The 15,748-nt window shown below is 48.0% G+C and overlaps 7 non-coding genes and 1 pseudogene across 7 annotated transcripts; 6 read left to right on the top strand and 2 right to left on the bottom strand.

Moving 5' to 3' along the window:
* The first annotated feature begins 1,659 nt into the window (after positions 1-1,659).
* Positions 1,660-1,742, top strand: trnal-uaa (transfer RNA leucine (anticodon UAA)). The gene has a single exon. It is a non-coding gene; the product is annotated as a tRNA-Leu (tRNA).
* A 568-nt stretch (positions 1,743-2,310) lies between these two features.
* Positions 2,311-2,392, top strand: trnas-aga (transfer RNA serine (anticodon AGA)). Its single transcript has one exon. It is a non-coding gene; the product is annotated as a tRNA-Ser (tRNA).
* Positions 2,393-2,713: 321 nt separating this feature from the next.
* trnal-cag (transfer RNA leucine (anticodon CAG)) lies at positions 2,714-2,796 on the bottom strand. Its single transcript has one exon. It is a non-coding gene; the product is annotated as a tRNA-Leu (tRNA).
* Positions 2,797-4,341: 1,545 nt separating this feature from the next.
* On the top strand, positions 4,342-4,424 carry trnal-cag (transfer RNA leucine (anticodon CAG)). The gene has a single exon. It is a non-coding gene; the product is annotated as a tRNA-Leu (tRNA).
* A 172-nt stretch (positions 4,425-4,596) lies between these two features.
* On the bottom strand, positions 4,597-4,668 carry trnad-guc (transfer RNA aspartic acid (anticodon GUC)). Its single transcript has one exon. It is a non-coding gene; the product is annotated as a tRNA-Asp (tRNA).
* A 2,878-nt stretch (positions 4,669-7,546) lies between these two features.
* On the top strand, positions 7,547-8,275 carry LOC148833549 (G protein-coupled receptor 4-like; annotated as a pseudogene).
* Positions 8,276-13,761: 5,486 nt separating this feature from the next.
* trnai-aau (transfer RNA isoleucine (anticodon AAU)) lies at positions 13,762-13,835 on the top strand. Its single transcript has one exon. It is a non-coding gene; the product is annotated as a tRNA-Ile (tRNA).
* A 677-nt stretch (positions 13,836-14,512) lies between these two features.
* Positions 14,513-14,595, top strand: trnal-cag (transfer RNA leucine (anticodon CAG)). The gene has a single exon. It is a non-coding gene; the product is annotated as a tRNA-Leu (tRNA).
* Positions 14,596-15,748: the final 1,153 nt, after the last annotated feature.

Consider the following 15,748-nt stretch of genomic DNA (forward strand, 5'->3'; position numbering starts at 1 on the left):
CCAACCAGCTGCAGAGTGTTTCCTGAGGACCAGAGTTCTGCTCTCCTGGTCTGGGCTATTCCTCACTTCGAACTGACTCCCCCAGCCCATCACAGTCAGGAGTCCTGAACACGGCTCAGCCTGCACCGGCGTGCTCTGCAGTCAGGAGTCCTGAACAAGGCTCGGCCTGCATCCGCGTGCTCTGCAGTCAGGGGTCCTGAACACGGTTCAGCCTGCACCGACGTGCTCTGCGGTCACGAGTCCTGAACACGGCTCAGCCTGGACCGGCGTGCTCTGCGGACACGAGTCCTGAACACAGCTCGGTCTACACCAGCATGCTCTGCGGACAGGAGTCCTAAACACGGCTCGGTCTACACCAGCGTGCTCTGCAGGCTTTCATTCCAGCTCTCATTCCACGTTAAATCAGAATGTATTTCACCTTTATTTACGCATTCTAACAACCTCCAAGTGAAAAACTAATTCTGGAAAGTATCCATCCATACATATCTACATTTGGAACCACAGCATCCAATTCAGGGTCTCAGTGGAAGCGGAGCCTATCCCAGCAAGCAGCAGGCACAGGGCAGGATACACCCCGGATGGCATGCCAGTCCATCACGGGGCAGGATACACCTCGGACGGCATGCCAGTCCATCGCAGGGCAGACAGTCAGGCACACACACTCACACTTACACCAGGGCCAGTTTTCCCAGAAGCCAATGATCAGAAATGAATCATTACTAATTGCAAACCTAGAAAAATGGATTTGTTAAGTAAATAGACCCCTTAGTAACTGCAATTGTGAAGTATCTCCAGTGTGGAAGAGCACTTAAAGCAGTTAAAAGGAGGCTCTTCTTTACACCGAGAGGGGTGGGGGTGTGGAACAAGCTGCCCAGCCATGTTGTTGAAGCCGATACCCTGGCTTCTCTCCAGACACAGCTGGGTGAGATCCTCCAGTCAGGACAGGAGGTTCTTCTTTACACATAGGGTGGTGGGAGTGTGGAGTAAGCTACCCAGCCATGTTGTTGAAGCCGATACCCTGGCTTCTCTCCAGACACAGCTGGGTGAGATCCTCCAGTCAGGACAGGAGGTTCTTCTTTACACAGAGGGTGGTGGGGGTGGGGAACAGTTATAGCTTTTAAACTCTGGTTTCTTTTTGCTGCCAGATGTAAACCGATGCAACAAATGCTCCACTCTGGGTTAACCTGTCTGGTGTTGTTTCAGTCTCAATAATTTCCAGAAAATGTTCTCGTTAAAGCGCAATACTTTCTCGTTTAAACCCACCAAAAAGTGTTTTCCCCCCATGGTGCTCACAGGTAGTGAAGAATGAAGACTGCTCCACAGCCGAAACGTTGTGTTTTCTTTCTTCTTCAGGCGTCTCATATTTTGCAACGATCAGCGCTGCCGTTTCGAGCCCCATTATTACTTGTCAATAACTTTGTTTTTGTGAACAATAGCGGAGCCCGGCGGCCAGCCAAGATCGCGAAACCTTGGCGACAGCCGCTGTGAAGCGCTGGACGTCACCCCCGACCGCAGCAGCACGGAATACAAACCGAGGAGATAAAAGACGAGCGGGCAGTCCGGACTCTCGGACAGCGGAGAGCACCGAGAGACATGTCGGCTCACTACCCGCACCGGCTCTGTCGTACAGCACTGTTCTCCGGCAGTCGGGCGTGCGGCACCAGGATGGCCGAGTGGTTAAGGCGTTGGACTTAAGATCCAATGGACGTATGTCCGCGTGGGTTCGAACCCCACTTCTGGTAGACCGAGTTTTTTTTTACTTCCTCTTTGCAATTGAATTCATCAAATTGCCTTATAGCAATGAGGGCGAAATTTACATCTAATAAAGATATATATATATTATTTTTACAAAGATCTAAATTGTGGAATTCTGAATCCTGAAAGTGAACTCACAGGGCTGCACCACATCTGAGCGGTTAATAGTAAACCGAGTTCTTTCTCATAACGAATTGAAGGAAAAAAAACGCCACTTTAATGATTTATTTGTTGTTTTTTTTAAATCAGAAATGTATTTTATTCATGTAGCTTCTTTTTTTCAGGGGCGCCCCTATCACGGAGAGAAAAGGAAGATCGTGTATTTCAGAAGGGCTGCAGGCGCAGCTGGCAATCAAAAAAGCGCTCATAACCGCATCGTAACCGAGAGAGGTTGGAGCGACATTCTGAGAGACATTTTCCTGCTTCGCCTTCGGAACCCAAGAACAATCGTCGCCATGACACTCGAAGGGACCCCCCCCCCCCCCCGGCTGTGCGAGTGAACCGGACGTGATTGCGCATCCCACAAGAAGAGAAACTCCAGCACTCTCTGCGCGTGTAGTCGTGGCCGAGTGGTTAAGGCGATGGACTAGAAATCCATTGGGGTCTCCCCGCGCAGGTTCGAATCCTGCCGACTACGAGCTTCATTTTTCCCCCTCCGTTTTATGTTTTTTTTTGCTAGTTTCATTCTAGGTAAATCTGTCGATAAACGTCTCTTTTTTTGTTTTTGAAAGACGAAAACGGCAGAGATCTCCGTGCTTGACAAGAAGACGACGGGTTTCAATCTGCTCTTCACCCGTCTTCTGTATCCTCATGGAAAAGTCTTTCTCGCGGTCTAATCGTCATTAGATATCGTCATAAATACTGTGTTTATATATATATATGGAGTAGATGGTAATTATCGTTATAAAAACATGGGGATGCAAAAATTGAACTAAAAAGTTCAGCCCAGAAAAGTGCTTGTCAGAAGTGGGATTCGAACCCACGCCTCCAGGGGAGACTGCGACCTGAACGCAGCGCCTTAGACCGCTCGGCCATCCTGACTTGCAGAAGTGCGTTCACTTTGTGCCTGTGTAGATTTCTTAAGAATATTTACCAATTCTTAGCTATTGGCCGCGGGGCTCACCAACCAATCGTTTTCTGAAAGAAGCCAGGTACCGAAATCGACAACGTGGCGGGGAACTTTGTGCGACACTTTCACCCCTCAGCCTGTTGTGCAAGAAAGCGTTTTATTTTTTTTTACGTTCAATTTTTCAAGCGTAGTTTCGGGCTTCACTGATCCTCCTGACCTGACCTGGGAGGGAGGAGGAGCGAGAGGCGGGAGCAGGGGGACAGAAAGAGAGGCCAATCAGGAGGTGTGAAGTCAGGAGAGGTGTAGAGAGGTGTGAAATGAAACAGCAACGAACAGAGAGAATTTAGAAAAAAAGGAGTCTGTCGTTGAGAGAAGGGGGAAGGTGTGATCCTAGCTGCAGGATAAGTTTGGTTTCGGTAGTCTTTCTGATGTACGAGTTCGGAAACCCGTCTCTGAGAACACAGACAGAGAGGTTAGAGTGGTCGCGGCCGTCAGAGGTGAAATGAGAAACTATGAGCCTGGAGAGATCTTTAATCTTCACAGCCCTGACGTGTTCTCTGAAGCGGTCTCCCAGTCTCCTTCCTGTTTCCCCAATGTAGATGGCTGGGCATTTACTGCAAGAGATCCAGTAAATAAGGTTGCTGGAGGTACAAGGTGCCATCCGGGTGATCCGGACTTGTCCTGAGGGGCCTTGAAGGAGTGTGGTGTTGGATGTGTTCTTGCAGGTGTTACAGCGATTCAGCGCCTTTGTTCTCCCGCTACATTACCTTTGCCCACTGCCCTGTCTTCCTCACACCTGAAGAAGGCTCCACAGCCGAAACGTTTAGTTTTCTCTCTTCTCTTCTCAGCACAGGAATAAACGTACATAAAAAACCTCTAGGGGTCCAAGGTCAACTGGTTGCCTAACCCCTGTGGGCATGCTAACATTATATAAATAAAATAAGGAAAAATAATTAAATGAATGCGGGTATCGGGCTTAGAGAAATCCAGACACGCATCATAGAGGACAAAGGTATGTCCCATAACATAAGGAATGTTGCCATGTCCACTGTTGATCGTGTGCCGAGAAGACACAGGGTGGGTATGAAGCCAGTATATCGAACTCCGTTTGAGAGCATCTCCGATCGTGTGAAAGAGATGCGATACGCGTATGGACAAGTCTTGCTTCTCTTATGTAGAATCATGCAGTAACTATACTCTGCTGCCCTCTAGTGGAGCTAACAGTGATTGCAGTCTTTTGGGGGACAGATAAACACACTCTCCGGGTCTATCCGGGAGCCAAGCTCAGCTCCGACCGGTCAACATCGTGGCGTTAGTAAGGCCAGGTTCTGCAGTTGCGGTGTTCTTCCAAAACCGCTTCACGTTTCCTCACACAGATAGTGAAACAGAGAAAGATTACAACCTCTTTTAAAGGACAAACAATGAAGTGGGCCGAAGTTATAGTGTTATACAACAGAAACGAAACCCGCACCAAACAAGAACGCGGTGTGTTGAACACCAATTTGGTAAAGCAACATGTCAGGATGGCCGAGCGGTCTAAGGCGCTGCGTTCAGGTCGCAGTCTCCCCTGGAGGCGTGGGTTCGAATCCCACTTCTGACAGTACCTTTTTTTTTCTGATGATATGATAAGAGTGCAAAAGAACAGAGCACAACAACGAAATATGTTTCTACGACAAACATATTTTAATAGGTGACGGGCGGCCCGTTTGGAAGAGCAGTCAGATTAGTGGGAAAAGGAAAATCATGTAAGTTTTCTGAGGAAAACAATGTACCTCCCCGTCGGGGAATCGAACCCCGGTCTCCCGCGTGACAGGCGGGGATACTCACCACTATACTAACGAGGAGCGTGTGTGAGATGTCGAGCGGTAGCTCTGTTTCCTGTCAGGATACGTTTCCTCTTACGGCTAAAGTTATACTTCCCGTTATTATTTCGATTCGTTTCAGAAACGCGTGTGAAAACGTTTCCAGTTGTCTGTGCTACTGCTGCTGCTGCTGCTCCTCCGCGTACATTACTAACAGCTACAGAATCAGTTATTTCGGGGATGTCTATCAGGTTTCTAACGACGGATAGTCCTTTCAGTAGAGCACGATACACATTGAGAGCAACACGAGTTTTTACCTGCTTCCCACTGTCTAATAACGCCCATAAATGTTCAAGAATCTGTTTAAAAAGGCACATCTGAAATTATTTTATCCTGTGGTCTGATGACAGACTTCTGCAGGGTCTTCTGTGTCCTGCCCTTGTCAATGAGGACTGAGCTGTGTGTCCTGTCCTTGTCAATGGAGACTGAGCTGTGTGTCCTGTTCCCATTGACAAGGACAGGACACACAGCTCAGTCCCCATTGACAAGGGCAGGACACAGAAGACCCTGCATATAAAAATCCTAAAGACAATCCATGCTTTCTGATCGTTCCTTTCAAATCGCTCGAGTCTTTCCCAGCCTTTCCCTAAAAAGGGAGAAACTCTGAGCAATGTGTCCCCGAGCTCCTCTCCAGATCGCTGGTGTGACATTTTCCTTGGCAGGCCAGACAGCCCCACACAGGCCGCTCGTGAGAACCCTGTCTTTGGGGGGCACGCAGGGGGCTGAGTCTGCCGCAAGTTGTGGTCTGTCCACTCCCCGCCCGCCTTGCAGAGATTCTCGCGGCTCGGCTGCAGCTCCACTCTCTTTGCCCGGGGAAGCTCGAGCCCGCGTCCCTTTCCTGTGGGCAGCTACAGCCTGAATCAGGACACGAGACGCCTCCTTCTCTCGGGAAAGAGAGGCTGTTTATCTTTTCCTCACTACTCTCAGACTGTGCTTTGGAGAATGAGCTGGGGGCTCGTCTGCAGTTAAAGCAAGCAGGCTGGAACTGTGCGCCACAGGAAAGGGATTTGGACGTTGAGCGGACAATTCTGCACTTTCGGAGACTCATTGCTGCTACAGCTGCAGGTAAGGACGTCCTGTATCCCTGACCGCCTGCTTGATTGATCATGATTCTAATTAAAATGACCTTTTTCGCTCTCCTTATTGTTCCTTCTGCAGCATTACTGCTGCTCCTACTATTGCTTCTCCTTCTCACAGGAGCAACAGGAACAGGACTGGGGGCGTGGAGCAAGGAACAGCCCCCTCACGCCTCCAGGACCCTGGGTTTGAGACCTGGGTGTCTGCTCAGTCGGAGATTGCATGTTCTCCGAGCGTTGTTGTAGCTCTGGTCCCCAGGGGGCGCTGTCCAACAGTTGTTCAAGGTCTCTCTACTCTATTAAGCAATGAAGTGTTCCCGGGTAGAGGAAGATCAAGAAACCTTCTGGCCTTCCAGGAGCAGATTCTTTCCGTGTGCTTCTGGTTCCTCCCTCTTCCCAAACAGAAGAGGCACAGTTTGGGATGAAATGGGTGTCGCACCTGAACGGAAGCAGTGCAGTTGTGTGCTCTGAGCCAAACCTGATCTGGGATTGACTCCGGCAGCTCAGTGAGGACAAACAGCTCTCTCTAATGCAGGGCAGGGAAAATCTCCCCCAGTCTCTAGAGACCTGCTGCCTTCTGCGACCTGCTGCCTGAAATCTACTGAAGACAGCAGGTCTCAGAGATCCAGGGAGACTTTCAATGGCTGCAGCTGGTTGTCTCAGGAGGGGAAATGACTGATGAGCCCACAGGCCTATAAAACAATCTCTTTAGAGGATGAGATGCCAAAGGGACTAGGAGATCTTTGAACAGACAGATAGCCGACTTGACCAGACAGATTTTAACCCCCATAGTGCTCAAAGTAATGAGCAAACTCACTCCTGGCTCTCCTCTCCGGGGTATCTAATATGACTAGGGGGCAAAATAGAACCAGGTAACAGCGGCTGCCAGCTAACATACAGTTATGTCTTACAATTCCATGAGCACAGTGTACAAATTGCAGTTAATTCCTTCTAAAGATATGGGCATGAGCATGACAATAAATATAGAAGAACTCTGAAGCATTGAAAGTCTCAATCTCAATCTGGCTCTGAACCTGGGAAGCCCCAGTCCAGCTATTCTCATAGGGTCCCCAAAACCACCTGTCATTTAAAGAGAAGGAGCACTTGTTCAAGCAATTGCTCTACTGAGACAGTGGTATTTCAGTGAGGGGAGCGCTGGTTCTGGAGGTGAAGGATGGTGTGATTCTTGCTCCCAGGGATATCCTCATGTCTTAATTGAACACTCCACCTGTGTAAGTGATCACAGGTAAACTGTTTCAGGCCTTTGGGAAGTGATGACTTATTAGTATTGAATGTGTCTCTCTCCTCTTGCAGGTTTCAAGGTCTTGGTGAAAATTGGTTCTGTAAGAAAAGATGGTGAATCTCACCTTCTGAGAAGGGGAATGACCAGAGAGCAGTAGGAAGAAGCACTGCACTGCTGGACAGGCCAGGATCCTCATTGACAAGGACAGGACACACACCTCAGTCCCAATTGACAAGGATAGGAAACACAGTTCTGTCTCCATTGACAAGGACAGGACACACAGCTCAGTCTCCATTAACAATGACAGGAGACACAGCTCAGTCCACATTGACAAGGACAGGACACACAGGTTAGACTCCATTGACAAGGTCAGGACACACAGCTCAGTCCCCAAAGTAATGAGCAAACTTACTCCTTGCTCTCCCCTCCAGGGTATCTAATATGACTAGGGGGCAAAATAGAACCATTAACAAGGACAGGACACACAGCTCAGTCCCCATTGACAAGGACAGGACAGACACTTCAACACTCAACCCTTAAAATGGACAGCTTGAACTTCTCCAACACCACCGAAGGAAATTCTACAGATGATCACAAATTATTGAAAATGAAGACCTTCCATCTGGTGATGTACAGCTGCTTCTTTGTTGTCGGGCTGCCCATCAATTTCCTGGCTCTTTACGGGCTGTTCCGCCTGGTCAAGACCGACTTCCCCCTCCCCGTCTACGTTATCAACCTGCTCCTGTCGGACGTGACCCGGATTGCCATCCTGCCCCTGTTCATCGACTCCACCAGCAACAACAAGTGCCCCAGTCATTGCGCTGCGGGCATTATGACATACACTGTCTGCGTGGTGGCAGGAGTGGGATTCCTGCTGTGCATCTCCCTGGAGAGGTACGTAGCCCTGGCCCATCCTCTCTGGTACCGGTATCACCGGAGTCCCAAGTCCGCGGTCCTCATTTCCCTGAGTGTCTGGGTTCTCGCCGTCGGCTTCATGGTGGGGGAACTTTTCTATTCTTCCATTTCCTACTGGCTGTTTTTGGTCATTATCTTTCCTCTGCCGCTGCTGGTCCTCGTTCTGTCCTGTGCTGAGATCCGCAGAGCTGTGGGGAGAGCAGTCGCTGTCCCGGAGGAGGAGAAGAAAAGGATTCGGCGCTTGATGATCCTCCTCCTGGGAATATTTGCCGGCATGTACGGGCCGATTTTCTTTTGCTAATCCTATATCTCTGCGGCAGCAGGCGAGGACGTCACTTACTCCAAAGAGTTCTGAAGGTCAGGACTGGTTTGGGCCTTAATTGCGCCCGGGGTTCTGGAGCAAGTGGTGCATTAATGCACATAGTTCAGGACTGGTGTGGGCCTTAATTGCGCCCGGAGTTCTGAAGGTCAGGACTGGTGTGGGCCTTTATTGCGCCCGGAGTTCTGAGGCTCAGGATCGGTGTGGGCCTTAATTGCGCCCGGGGTTCTGGAGCTGAGTGGTGCATTAAATGCACGTATAATCCAGGATTGGTGTGGGCCTTAATTGCGCCCGGGGTCCTGAGATTAGCTACGCCTTGATCGTGCACGGATTGGCGTGGAGTGGTTTTTTGTTTTAAAGGAAACAGAAGTAGGAGGTATATATATGTATATTTTTGGTGTTTTCCTTGTTTGTGAAATACATATACACACGCACGACACTAACATAAACACACCTCATAATAACAGAGCAAAGCATTAAGTAGCAGGATTTAAAGGACGTTGAGACCCGAGAATCGCCCTGATTGAGCTCAGTGTGTAAGTCCACCCCGGGGCAAAAGCAGTGATGCTGGTGTTCTGGGGATGGTGAATTACTGATCAGGAAAGGGGGTTTTCGAGGTCTCGTTCCTTACCTGTGAACAGTGCGGTGTAGGTCCTCTCTAAAGTCTCTGAGAGGCATTTAGATCTGGAGGTAACAGACGCCCTTAGCTGAATGAGTGCAGGAATGCACAGGTTTTTCAAGTGAAAGCATCCCCTTACTGTATGAGCTGTTACCTCACACACGACAAAAGTAAAAGAGACCGAACATGTGTGCTAACTGATGGTTTGAGAAAGTGGTGGAAGGGTCCGTTTATATATCGGAAAAGTGTAAGTTGACGGAAAAAAAAAGGAGAAAAATATGCGAAAAGTTGAGTTTGTCAGAGGGAGTCTGGGGCGAAGACGCCTGTAAAGAAAGCATATGAGTATTGATTGGCAAAAGCACAAGCATGTAGCTCCCACCCTGGTGCACGGCCGGCACCAGTGGTGGCAGATACATGAGAAAAAAAAAAGAAATTGGGATGTGACTTCTTAAAAGTGTGTTTACGGGGAAATCAAAAACCCGGAAGAAAAGATACTTTACTCGCTACGAAAGACTATGAACAAAAGCGAAAAGAGGCAGTGCAGGAGAATCGGAAACTAAAAGAAGAATTAGTTCCTGGTCGCACTGTACTAGTTAATGTGTTATATCCTGCTCTCCCATAGGGGAACAGACAGGCAGGAAATGAAAATAATTGGGATCAATTCCCACAGTGACCATATGGAGACGGGGGGTCCGAGTGGGATGACACCTGGTACGAGTGTAATAGAGACGGAACAGGGACTCCCTTCTTAAAGGGAGAGCGCCCGCAGATCTGTACTCTCACCCGAAGTGGGAAAGGACTTGATGTAACGGGGGCTGGCGCTGTTGAAGACAGCGTCACTCTAAGTGTCTAACACCCCGTCGGGGGGGGTCCGCACTCGCACTCGCACCTACCTTCCCTGATTCCCCCATACGATCAAATCCAAAACCGGAAGATATTGACCGGTGGGCTAAAGTACCGCATCCGAAATTAGGAACGCAGCGAACCTGGAGTGCGCTTCAGGAATTAAAAGGATTCATGTAGAAGTAAAACAAGAATACAGCACATTGTAGTACGAAGAGAAAAATATATCCTCGATGTGTATGTGTGTTTTATGAATTTGTGTGCCGGCATGTATGTGTGTAACTGTGAGTTTTGGTATACTAAATGACGGTGTGAGTGTGTTTAGCCAACGGGACTGGCTAGAGACTTAACTAAAGAGACTTGACGAAAATCAACTTAAGGAGATTGGAAAATATAAGAGCGTCTGAAACGTATAAGTACAGTACAGGTGGACGTAAAAGTAGTTAGATAAACAGTTTTTGTATTTTTATACAATTAGTTGCAATAGTGGAAACAATTTGGATTTATTCGAATGTCTCGAAACCAGACATGCTGAAACACTGTAGGTTTAGAATCGAGACGGGGGGAGAATAACGTCTTGTGAGAAGATCTGTTTACCTAACGATTAGATCCTGTAAATCCCTTGTAGCCTCCCTAAGTCTGTCCCACTCCAGTGGATAAAAATGTACTGTTAATGGAGTGTTGGTTTCTCTGTTAGGGGATACTGGAGCACTACTGTCATGCTTGTTTCACTCCTCTGTTCAACAGTGTGCTATGGAGTAATGTATATGGGGAGACGGCAGGAAGCCACAGGAGTATTGGGGCAGCAAGTTTTACTTGCCAAGTACTAGATTTTAATGGGTGGTTTTATCCCAGATCTATTGGGTTGGAATATTATGCATTACAAAGAATGACTATCCAGAACAGGGTGTCACGGGGCTTCAACTGACTGTGATCACTCGGTATGTTGATGGTATGTCCCCTGATGAGGAAACCCACAAGTCTGAGTTGCTTCAGCTTTAGAGTGTCTAATAGCAGTTATGATAAGGCCCTTTTGTGTCTAGCATTGTGAAATTTTAACAGGGCCTGGGTGCAATGTTTTTACGGGGTGCACAACTCTTAACAGATCTGCTTAAGGGGGGAGTGCAGTACAAGGACAAGATTGCCTTGGTTCCAGCAGCAAAAGCCACCTGTAATAATTTGAAACAAGCTCTCTTACAGGTGCTGAGACTGGGGTTTCCTCAGATGGATCAACCATTCTTTGTATGTAAGTGTGGAAAAAGGGTTACTGTATATGTATATAATGTATGTATTTGTTGCATGTAGGCCACAATTCTGGATGGCTATGGAGAAATAGGATTCTCTCACAACGGCAGGGACTCTAGTTAAGAATACTGGGCTTGTCTCTGAACTGATTTGTAGTTTTACAGCTGCCGACAGAAGCAGCTTGAGTAAGGTGTAAATAACACAATAAATAAAGAATTCCAGTAACTCAAGGTAACAACCATGCAGATGCAGATGCCAGACGAGCGGCACTGGGAGAGCGGGAGTCTGAGACCCCTGTGAAGCCTCTATTGGGGAAAAGGGAGAATTCAGGTTGAGGCCTTTAATAGATGTTTAATAGTGGTTAGAACAAATGTGTAAAGAATGTGGGGTTGTATGATGATGGGATGTGGGCTGGCACATACCCAAGTGTATGACAAAGATGATCCCGTGGTACAGACTGTCCTGCCCCTTGGATACTGATCTAGGGGCATACTACACTGGGAAGGTGTGCCAGCCTCACTAGGGGTAAGTTGGAAGTCACATTGCCCCCATCACCCACAGTCTGAAAGACCAACTAAGGAAATATCAACTGAAGGAACACTGTGGGTAGATGCTCTACCTGCAGTCCTGTGCGGTTTGTGGGCTGGAGCAAACGGAACTGTGAGACTGAGCCCATTTGAGATCATCACTGGCAGCCAAAGAAACTCCCTGGAGGCCAAGTTTGGCTAACGCAATGATGAATTTACTAACTCTCTATTAAAGTGTTGTAGGTTTGTTAACTGAAGCAGTGCACAGGGCTCGTGAACAGGTGTTGGACGCTTGGGGACCTCCAGTAGAGGGGAGACACGACCGGATACCTGGCGAGTGGGTGTAGGTGAAGAAGAGATACCCTGCCAGACGTTGCAATCCTGCTGGGAGGGACCATATCAAGTGCCACCAACTACTGACTGTGCCATCTGAGTGACAGGATGAGATCGCTGGATCCGCGCATCGCACTTTCACCGACCCACGGCACCAGAGACTGAGTGAACAGAAAGAAGGATGTTGTTACCGTTTCTGTGTCTGATGCTTCCTAAGACCAACAGTGTGCTTGTTAGGCCTGAGGAGCATTACTGGGAATATGGTATCAATACATTCCGGGTGTTGGCATATCTATTCAGCCCAAAAAATTATAATCGGAGTTGGGTCAATATTGCTGTTCCAAGATCCTGACGATAGATCTCCACATGGCTGAGGCCTGCATTTGGGTCCTGGGGTAGGACTTTATGTATTTGTAGGATTAGGATTGTTTTATGTGTATAATTGTAACTATCACTTGTACAAAAACATCTTGTTGTAACCTTGGAACGCACAATGTCATGGTAATGCATGCCTGTACATCTAAAAAGGAAAGATCTGCCCTGACATTGTATGTGTAAAAATAGGCAGTCCTGACGTATGCCATATTTTATAAGGGGGGAATGAAGTAAGAGACAAGATGTTAAAAGGGTTAATAACTTAAGTCAGTTCTGCCTGAAAATTAGACTTCTAAGCAACAGGGGTTTATGGCAGGAAAGGGGGTTAACTGATAAGGATTCCAGATGCGAGCAAGGAACCCCCTGGGGGCATAATCTTAAACTGACCATTTGGCCAAATACCATGCCCCCCCCCTCTTACCATAACATCGAATGACGTCTGAAGCAGCAAGCAAGGACTATATAACCTAAAAGTTTGTACCGGCACATCGAACAATACTTCGGTTTTGTTGTTTCTTGCGGGAAACAAGACTTCGGCTTTATTGTTCCTTGCATGCAATAAACTCATCTGTTTTACTTCATCTCGGGATCAAGAACCTTATTTCTTCTGTTACAACAGTATGAACCCCTCTCTCTCAGTGCAGTGTTAATGTACTGGAGTTTCCAGTCAGTCAGTGTGTCTGTATGAACCCCTCTCTTTCAGTGCAGTGTTAATGTACTGGAGTGTCCAGTCAGTCAGTGTGTCTGTATGAACCCCTCTCTCTCAGTGCAGTGTTAATGTACTGGAGTGTCCAGTCAGTGTGTCTGTATTAACCCCTCTCTCTCAGTGCAGTGTTAATGTACTGGAGTGTCCAGTCAGTCAGTGTGTCTGTATCAACCCCTCTCTCTCAGTGCAGTGTTAATGTACTGGAGTGTCCAGTCAGTGTGTCTGTATTAACCCCTCTCTCTCAGTGCAGTGTTCATGTACTGGAGTGTCCAGTCAGTGTGTCTGTATGAACCCCCCTCTCTCAGTGCAATGTTCATGTACTGGAGTGTCTATGGTGTCCATGCGAGTAAGAAAAGAGTAATAAATAACCAACTTGGATCTGAATACAATATGTTTTTTTTTCGGGAAGGAGACAGTACTTTTTTTCATTACCTTTACACACTATAGAGAAAAAGAAAATCCGTCCCCCTTTTTAAAGATAAAAGCACACGTCGCATTAAGTAGATAGAAGAGACAACGGCCTCTGAATCATGGGACGGTACTGTCTCTGTTCATGTTTATACACTCAAACCGAGGAAGAGACCTCTCTCATCGAGGCGCCTTGTGCTGGAAGTGCTGTGTCTCTCAGAGATTGTCTTTCCCTACAAAGCCACACCTAACTTCCGTTTTCGTTTGACCGAGTATCCTCGTGTTCTGAACCGGCTTCTGGAGAAATACGGTTCAGCAGGACAGATAGTTTGTGTCACTCGAAACCGTGTTAGATCGTCGAATAACTTCCTCGTCTCAACGCAGGCTGAGCGAATCAGCACTTAAAGTTCTTCAGTAATAATCCGCTGAGGCCTCGTTAGCTGCTCAATGGAGGCTCTAGCAAAGGGGCCGGTTAGCTCAGTTGGTTAGAGCGTGGTGCTAATAACGCCAAGGTCGCGGGTTCGATCCCCGTACGGGCCATGGAATCCCTTTTTCCTTTTCCCCAAATCGCATGATCTTTATTTCCACGGTGAAATGTATTATGCTACGTACAGCTGATAAACGGGAGCCGTGTCGGACTCACACACACGTTCCGGCGGAGAGGGGTCTGTTCAAAGATTTAAAAGCGAGGAAAGGTGGCGCGATTTCCACAAGCGATGAGCTCACTGAAAAGAATGAAGCTCACAGGAGGAGTGAAACCCTGTTCTGTAACTTAGCTGCTGGGAATGACACTGTGGGGGCAGTCTTTCCTACTGTCAGAAAATGCATCGCACACTCCTTAACTTTCTCCCCAAAGACGGCTCGCTTCTCTTATGGGGAATAATGTAGGAACTGTGCTCTGCTGCCCTCTAGTGGAGCTAACAGTGATTGCAGTCTTTTGGGGGACAGATAAACACACTCTCCGGGTCTATCCGGGAGCCAAGCTCAGCTCCGACCGGTCAACATCGTGGCGTTAGTAAGGCCAGGTTCTGCAGTTGCGGTGTTCTTCCAAAACCGCTTCACGTTTCCTCACACAGATAGTGAAACAGAGAAAGATTACAACCTCTTTTAAAGGACAAACAATGAAGTGGGCCGAAGTTATAGTGTTATACAACAGAAACGAAACCCGCACCAAACAAGAACGCGGTGTCTTGAACACCAATATGGTGAAGCAACATGTCAGGATGGCCGAGCGGTCTAAGGCGCTGCGTTCAGGTCGCAGTCTCCCCTGGAGGCGTGGGTTCGAATCCCACTTCTGACAGTACCTTTTTTTTTTCTGATGATATATTAAGAGTGCAAAAGAACAGAGCACAACAACGAAATATGTTTCTACGACAAACATATTTTAATAGGTGACGGGCGGCCCGTTTGGAAGAGCAGTCAGATTAGTGGGAAAAGGAAAATCATGTAAGTTTTCTGAGGAAAACAATGTACCTCCCCGTCGGGGAATCGAACCCTGTTTCCTGTCAGGAGACGTTTCCTCTTACGGCTAAAGTTATACTTCCCGTTATTATTTCGATTCGTTTCAGAAACGCGTGTGAAAACGTTTCCAGTTGTCTGTGCTACTGCTGCTGCTGCTGCTGCTCCTCCGCGTACATTACTAACAGCTACAGAATCAGTTATTTAGGGGATGTCTATCAGGTTTCTAACGACGGATAGTCCGTTCAGTAGAGAACGATACACATTGAGAGCAACACGAGTTTTTACCTGCTTCCCACTGTCTAATAACGCCCATAAATGTTCAAGAATCTGTTTAAAAAGGCACATCTGAAATTATTTTATCATGTGGTCTGTCTGTCATCAGACCACAGGATGTCAATGAGGACTGAGCTGTGTGTCCTGTCCTTGTCAATGGAGACTGAGCTGTGTGTCCTGTTCCCATTGACAAGGACTGCATATAAAAATCCTGAAGACAATCCATGCTTTCTGATCGTTCCTTTCAAATCGCTCGAGTCTTTCCCAGCCTTTCCCTAAAAAGGGAGAAACTCTGAGCAATGTGTCCCCGAGCTCCTCTCCAGATCGCTGGTGTGACATTTTCCTTGGCAGGCCAGACAGCCCCACACAGCCCGCTGGTGAGAACCCTGTCTTTGGGGGGCACGCAGGGGGCTGAGTCTGCCGCAAGTTGTGGTCTGTCCACTCCCCGCCCGCCTTGCAGAGATTCTCGCGGCTCGGCTGCGGCTCCACTCTCTTTGCCCGGGGAAGCTCGAGCCCGCGTCCCTTTCCTGTGGGCAGCTACAGCCTGAATCAGGACACGAGACGCCTCCTACTCTCGGGAAAGAGAGGCTGTTTATCTTTTCCTCACTACTCTCAGACTGTGCTTCGGAGAATGAGCTGGGGGCTCGTCTGCAGTTAAAGCAAGCAGGCTGGAACTGTGCGCCACAGGAAAAGGGATTTGGACGTTGAGCGGACAATTC

This window comes from Atractosteus spatula, chromosome 5, assembly GCF_055471065.1.
Source record: "Atractosteus spatula isolate fAtrSpa1 chromosome 5, fAtrSpa1.hap1, whole genome shotgun sequence".
NCBI lineage: Eukaryota > Metazoa > Chordata > Actinopteri > Semionotiformes > Lepisosteidae > Atractosteus > Atractosteus spatula.